General features: G+C 33.3%; 1 long non-coding RNA gene across 1 annotated transcript; it reads right to left on the bottom strand.

Annotated features, from left to right (window-relative positions):
• Nucleotides 1–2,731: 2,731 nt before the first annotated feature.
• LOC126697935 (uncharacterized) lies at nucleotides 2,732–3,735 on the bottom strand. The gene is made up of 3 exons (XR_007646311.1): nucleotides 3,656–3,735; nucleotides 3,114–3,160; nucleotides 2,732–3,015 (listed from the first exon to the last, which is right to left on the bottom strand). It is a non-coding gene; the product is annotated as an uncharacterized LOC126697935 (long non-coding RNA).
• Nucleotides 3,736–7,469: the final 3,734 nt, after the last annotated feature.

Raw genomic sequence — 7,469 nt, forward strand, 5'->3', positions numbered from 1 at the left:
ATTTAAAAAAAAAAATCAATTGAAAATTTTAATTAATCTGCAAAAAAAATATTGTCACATACAAAAAAAACCACAAGACAAATCCAAAGGAATTCACAACTATAAAATCAATTACCTACCTTTTCAAGTTTATAGATAACTTAAAGATTCACACCAAATACAATAATAAGAACTAATCTGAAATTTTCCCTTCCACTCACTCACTGCTAAAGAAAGATCACTTTATATATATATATATATATATATATATATATATAACACTAGTCATTATAGCACCTCAAAAAAGTTGATGACCACAAAATTTTTCATAACTTTTTATCACAATTGGTGCGTGGTAGAGTGTGATTGTTGAAAAAAAATTGTGAGTTTATGTGTTAGTATTTGTTAATAACTCACAGTCTGTCATATCAAAGTTTTGGCAAAAATGTTGTGAAATAATTTATGGTTTAGAACTACTCATAGCTCCTCTGTTACGTATAACAACTTTTTCTTTCCTCTCCAACATTTTTTAGTCTCAAATCCAAGTTTTTATTTTATAAACCCAAATTTTAATTGTATATGACAACTACATTTGCATATAGTTGTTTATTTATTTTGTTATTAATATCAATTAATACTTTTTCGATTTTATTTTACTCTATTTTGATCTTGCCCCCCTAACCTAAAATCCTGGCTCCGTCACTGGTATGTATATTGACAAAGAATCATAGGTTTTTTTTTTTAATAAATTTTTTAAGTTCAAAATTAAGATAGATTCAAATATTTTGCTCATTTGCAGTGGTATGCCAACTGAATGCGTTCACGTGAATCAGCAGTATGACCTTATTCTGTCCTCTAAATAATTTTTCTTTATGTAAATTGCCATAATCCTTCATATCCTAGAGGAATCTATATATACGTGGATTATTTGACAAAATACACAGTTTAAGATTATGTAGGGGTCGGCCGGCCCATGAACCTGGGCCTTTGAGGTAATAGTGAAGAAACAAACAGGCCCGGTCCAAGAAGCCATGTGGCGGGCCGGGTAAGAAAGATGAGGAGAAAGACCCAAAAGTCCAGTTGGAATATTCGGATAGCATTCCAATAGGTGCTCCACCACAGCCTAATGCTGATGAAAAACCCCGGTACCGACAACAGAGCAAAAGGGCTGAGGATTGACCAACGCATATGGCAACCTTTTTCTAACCCCTTTTTTTTTTTTTTATATGAATTAGTCACAAATCCATGCATTGTTTGTTGGTGTTATTTAAAAGTATTTTCTATTTTTGTAAGTTTTATGTAATTGAACATATAATATATTTTGTATTTAAAGTGATTAAGTTTATAAATTATTATATATATAAAGTCACATAATTATAATATTATTTTATATAAATGGAAAAAATGTTATTTAAATGACTTTTTTCAAATATACCATAATTGATTAACTAATTCAAACATATCCAAGAATATTAAAAAAAGTTGTAAATTCTTATTTCATGGAATACATGTATGTATGTAACATATTACATTAAGTTTATAAATTATTATATAAGTTTAGAATTTGTAGCATTTTTTTTCTTTTCAAATACAAGTATAATACCTATATTATTGAAACCTGAATTTTAAGGTAATCTTTTGAATATTTATCATTTTTATTACTTTTTAGGGTCCATATCTCTAATTTCTAATCTCTATTTTGTTTATATATATATATATATATATATATATATATATATTTTTAACCCAAAACTAAAGAGTTTGGCTCAAATAGAATAAAATTCATATTTTTTAATACTAAAATTAAGAAAAAAAATGAATTTTTAAGCCAAAAATTGAAAAGGAAACCTATAACAAGAATTAATTTATGGCCCAATTAGTCCAAAATGGACTGAATAAGATCGAATGGACTGTAATGGACCAAAAGGACCTAATTGGACCAAAATTGACCGAATTAGACCGAAGTGGACCAAATGAACCAAAGTGTATATAATTAGACCGAATGGACCGAAGTGGATTAGAATGCTACGCTAATGTGGCTCAAAATGGACTGAATGGACTGAAGTGCATCGAAATTAACCAAAAGGACCAAAGTGGATCGAAATTAACAGAAATGGACTGAATGAACCAAAACAAACCAAATTAGACCAAAGTGGGCTGAAATAGATGGAATGGACCAAAGTGGATTGCAATGCTACACTAATATGGCTCGAAATGGACCAAATGGATTGAAGTGGACTGAAATTGACCAAAATGACCAAAGTATACCGAATGAACCAAAATGGACCAAATTAGACCGAAGTGGGCTGAAATAAACCAAAATTGACTGAAGTAGATTTGAATGCTATGCTAATGTGGCTCAAAAGGAGCTAACAATAAATGTCATGCTTCAAAAGAAGCAACAAAAGCAAGATTCAAATTTATTGAAGCAAGAAACACAATAGAAGAGGTTTCAAAAGAAGCAACAAAAAAACAACACCTACCGAACACCAAAACAGAAATTGCGACAATCTCAGCCACAACACCACAGCAACAAGAGAATCTACACAAAATAGAAATGACAGCACCATATAACATTCAAGATCTTAGTCTTAAAGACAGTTGAAGACCATCCCCAATCCGAACAAAGAATCCTATTCATTACAGTTTTCTAATTTGATTTTTTCCTTTGGATGAATAGAGAAAACATATACATATGGTTTACTCTTTCACAAATTATAGGCAAATATCATTAAAAATAGAATATTGTAGCTACATCAAAGCCCTTACATTTATAAGCAAGCATACCAATGAATACTTTACATACTTGAAACACTCTCAACAATACAATTTAACTAAAACATGTCTCTTTTGCGTGGCATGTGTCCAAGAGGTTCATGCACTTCATATAGTCCAACACAAACATATTACAACAACCCAATGACAAAGGTAGCTATACAAGGGAGAACCAACCACTGATGTTTTGGTTGATTGAGAAAATGGCAGTTTCTTGTTTGATCTGGCACTTGAAAATCTTTGAGATGTTGGATTTGAAGCCTAGCAGTTATAACAATACCGATATAAATAAAAATGGTCAAAACAATGTAAAAAGGGAAAAAAGTCAATAATATGTGAAAAGGGAAATGCAGGCTTACAAATTTTGCTTCTTAGCAAGTAAAATTTGAGCATTGGGGCTCCTTACCTATCAAAGTAAACAAAGTTGGTATTGTGAATGAGAACTTTACTAAAAGAGTTGGTTGCAAATTACTATAAATAATAAAATGTTATTACAACAACAACAGTATTGTAATAATAAGGTCGATCCCATGATAATGTTACAAATTACTATAATAGAATAAGAGACCGATTCACCAAATATATCCTCCATAATGATTTTTGTTCAATTATTTCGTCTAACTACTCACAATCTTCTCTATATAGACTTATTGATGAGTTTCAAACTATTTAGTTAGAAGCAATGGTTCGAAAAAGAAGAAAACACAGGAAAGATCGAAAGGTTACAGTAACAATTTATGCTAATTTATTTTATCTAAAATTTTCATTATGTAGTAGCAGAAGGATATTAAAAAAAAATAATAATAAATAAATAAAGTTTCAATTGCAAGTTCGAGAACTTTTGGAAATAAGGTAAATGTAATGGTCTAAATGGTTTACTGGGTGGGGCACTGGGGCGTACCTGTGAATTAATTTCGTAGATATTCCAACAATTCTGACTCACCAATGTCATACCCTTCGTAGTTTTCCGCATGCGTCCTAACCATCAATGGCAGTAGTCTCATCAACATAGTCGTCATCATCATTGTCATCGTCATCCCCATCATCATCCTCATCCTCATCATCATCATCATCGGCATGAAAATCATCATGCTTTACATGTGTAAAATACTCATATTGAGCATCCGGAATTGTAACCTGTAAACTTGTTTGTGTTTGTTGGATTTCCTTGATACCAACTTCTGCACGCGGCTCTAACTGTACGTATAACTCAATGTTAGTTACTTTATGTATTCTCTCAAACTTTTCAAACATGATCTTCACATGTTTGTTTGTTTCTATCGCCATATACTTGTAATTAATCCGATACTTCAGGATTTCATTTGGCATACGATAAGTAATTTGTATATTGTGCACAGCAGGATTCTCACACAACTCTTCCATAACCATCATCTTCAATTCGTCAAGGGTCTTCAACCTACGATCAATTTAGGTATAATAGCTCTTCATACCTGGCCCTTCAAATAGCAATCCCTTGTTCGCATTGACATTCTTCAGCGGACCACCGTGGTATAGGATTATATTAATTTCATGCATTGTAAATTTGTTAAAGTCAAGTTACTATGTTAGTTAAAAAACATTTTATATAGTCAAACTACACAAAGTACAAATTCCAATTCATTCCGAGGGTATGAATTTCATTACACGTTCCTTACACATTTCATACCCAAATCCTTTTTCGATCATGCTAAGATAGCCCATTTCATACCCAATACTAAAAAAAAAAATAAAAAAATAAAAAAATAAAAAATAAAAATCCTTGTAAAAGTATACAACATTTTATCTAATTATATACCCATTTCATACCCAATACAAAAAAAGCCATTTCATTACAATTCATTTGAAGGGAGTAAGTCACTCATTTCTTTACATACCCATTTCATTCCCATTCAAAGGGCATGATTACATACCCATTCATTACAATTTATTCCCTACCCATTTCATACCCAAAACAATGATGAATAAAGTCAAAAAACTTGTAACATCATGATAAAAATAAGAGCCTAGAAATGATGAATAAAATTTTGATAACAAAAACCATGCAAATAAATACTCAAAAAATTAACACTAACAAAACAAAGTTCTATAATTCACAATATTTGTATGTTAACTATCTACAAAATAAATACTCAAACTCTTTAACCCACACCCATAGACAACTAATACCCAACCACAATAACAATCAAATCAAAAAACCCTTACCTGAGATATGAAATTGTTGAGAGGGAAGAGCAATGAGAGAGGTAGTGTGGTGAGTGAGAGTGAGAGGCAATGTGGTGTGAGAGTTATGGGTGAGTGAGAGTTAGTGAGGCTAAGTGTATGGGTGAGAGTTAGTGAGGATGCTCTGTTTTTGGGTGAGAGGCTGAGTGTCTGTGTTTCTAAAATTTTGTAGACTGTGTGTTTATAAAATTTTTCTCAGCAAAACTCGAGTCTATAAGACTCGAGTTCTGTTCAAATTTTAACTAATGCCTTCTTAAATCTCGAGTCTTAAAGACTCGGTTTTTGCTATGTAAAAATCGAGTCTTTAAGACTCAAGATCTACGTAGACCATTTTAAGCCAAGTCAGCAATTCAAAGCAAGTGCAAAGCGAGTTTGTAAAACTCGATTTTTAATTAGATCTCGAGTTTTAGAAACTTAAGATGCTATTTTTCTTAAATCTTTGAAATGTTGCCTAACTTACTACATAGAAGCCCCTTACACTGCTACTCTGCAAATTCCCTCTTGATAACTATCTTTCTTTTTCTTTTCTTTTTTTGAAATTTCATGTATTTGATTCATTTACCGCCTCTTTAGATGTGTTAATTAATAATTCATTAGTTAACAAGTTTTGAGAAAGGAGTAAGGAAGATATAGTCTAACAGCCTCCATTAGTTGCAATGTTGTTTGCAATCCTGTAGTTTGGATCCCCTGCTCAAAATTAGGATGCAAGTTAAGTTATTGTAAAATTGTGATTTACAACTATTTTTTGTTGGCTTTAATTTCGTACCAAATTTGATTGTAATTTTGTTCAATCTTATGTACCTTGTATTTTATGTGGGATTTCTTTGTAAGGGTTGTGTGTGAGAGAGAGTGTGAAGACTCAAGGCAAGTGCAGAGCAAAGAAGTTTTTGTGGGTAGCTCGCGAGAAGCCTTCCCGCGAAGTGAAGCATGTGCTCAGTACATGACTGGAATGCAAAAAGTCATGACAGATGGTGACAGCTGGTTTTCGCGAGTGTCTCGCTGGTAAGGCCTTCCCGTGAAATATTTGCGAAACATTATGTTTTGCCAATTTGTCATATCTGATACGTCAGGTCCCTACACACACTATATATACCCACATTACCCATATATTTAGAAGAGTGCTTTTCTGAGAGAAAACCCCAGCCACAACCCTTGAGAGTTAGAGATTGTTATACCCACAATCCTCTACACAATCTATTGTGGTTTTTCTCACCTCCTACCTCTCAATTTTCAAATTCTTGAGAGGTTGATAGCCCAAACATTTGCCACACCCATTCTGAGTGTAAAGTGAGGTTTTAGTGCTGTTGGGAAGCATTGGAAGAAGCCATATGTTTGGTGGATGCAATCGGGCTGAATTGCGTGATCTAGAGAGCTAGAGAAGACAATCCTTGAGAGTTATAGATTGTTATACTCACAATCCTCTACACAATCCATTGTGGTTTTCCTCAACTCCTACCTCTCTATTTCCAAATTCTTGAGAGGTTGATAGCTCAAACACTTACCACACTCATTCTGAGTGTAAAGTGAGGTTTTAGTGCTGCTGGGAAGCATTGGAAGAAGCCATATGTTTGGTGGATGCAATCGGGCTGAATTGTGTGATCCGGAGAGCTAGAGAAGACAAGGCTTGGCGAAGTCAGTTGGTAGCAGGAGCTTGGAGGGCTCGAGTACATGTGGTAGACTAGGCTTGAAGGGTCTTTTGTTATTCATGTACCCTAACTTATTCTCTAGTGGATCGATTTACCGCTCGGAAGGCGGTGGAGAGGTTTTACGCCGAGGTCTTCGGTTTCCTCTTCGATAACATATCGGCGTGTTATTTTGTGTTTGCATTCTTCTTCCCTACTCTTTTAACTTTCATTTTATTGTTGTGAATTGATGAATATGGCTTAGAGTAATTTATTGTTTATTCGCTCGCATTTACTCTATTCCACACTTAGTTTGAGTTAGAGTAAAATCAACAGAGCCGTAATTTTTAATTTGGGGGTTTAAATAGCTCTTGTGTTTTCACACAATTTTGAGCTTTCAATGAAATCCATAGTGTTAATACTAATTTAACCAATGTTCACATTCTATTGTTTAGTCAACTATCATGAATTGTCCGGCTACATATTATGCCTGGTCTGTTCAAACAGTTTATCCAGCCAAATCATCACTTCATTTCAGCAACTTCTTAACCAGGACAATCCAAAGAAGCTTCTTTGTCAGCGGCGGTTTCAAAACATGTTTGGAGCTATATTTTCCAACTCATTACGGGACTATTTATAAGACTATTCATGTGTATTATTTAAACAAGTAACATGACTTATTAAAAAAGTCATGTGTCTAAAACTACACATCATAGGTTGGAGCAAGATAACTCCAAACATGTTTGAAGTCAAACTTTTTCTGGAAGGATTTAAGCAAGAAATTGGGGCTGGAACGTTAATGTTTTATAGCAGGCAGCAAGGATTACTTTCATTGGTTCAGTCCTTTCATAGATGTCAATGTACACTATGACC

This window comes from Quercus robur, chromosome 8, assembly GCF_932294415.1.
Source record: "Quercus robur chromosome 8, dhQueRobu3.1, whole genome shotgun sequence".
NCBI lineage: Eukaryota > Viridiplantae > Streptophyta > Magnoliopsida > Fagales > Fagaceae > Quercus > Quercus robur.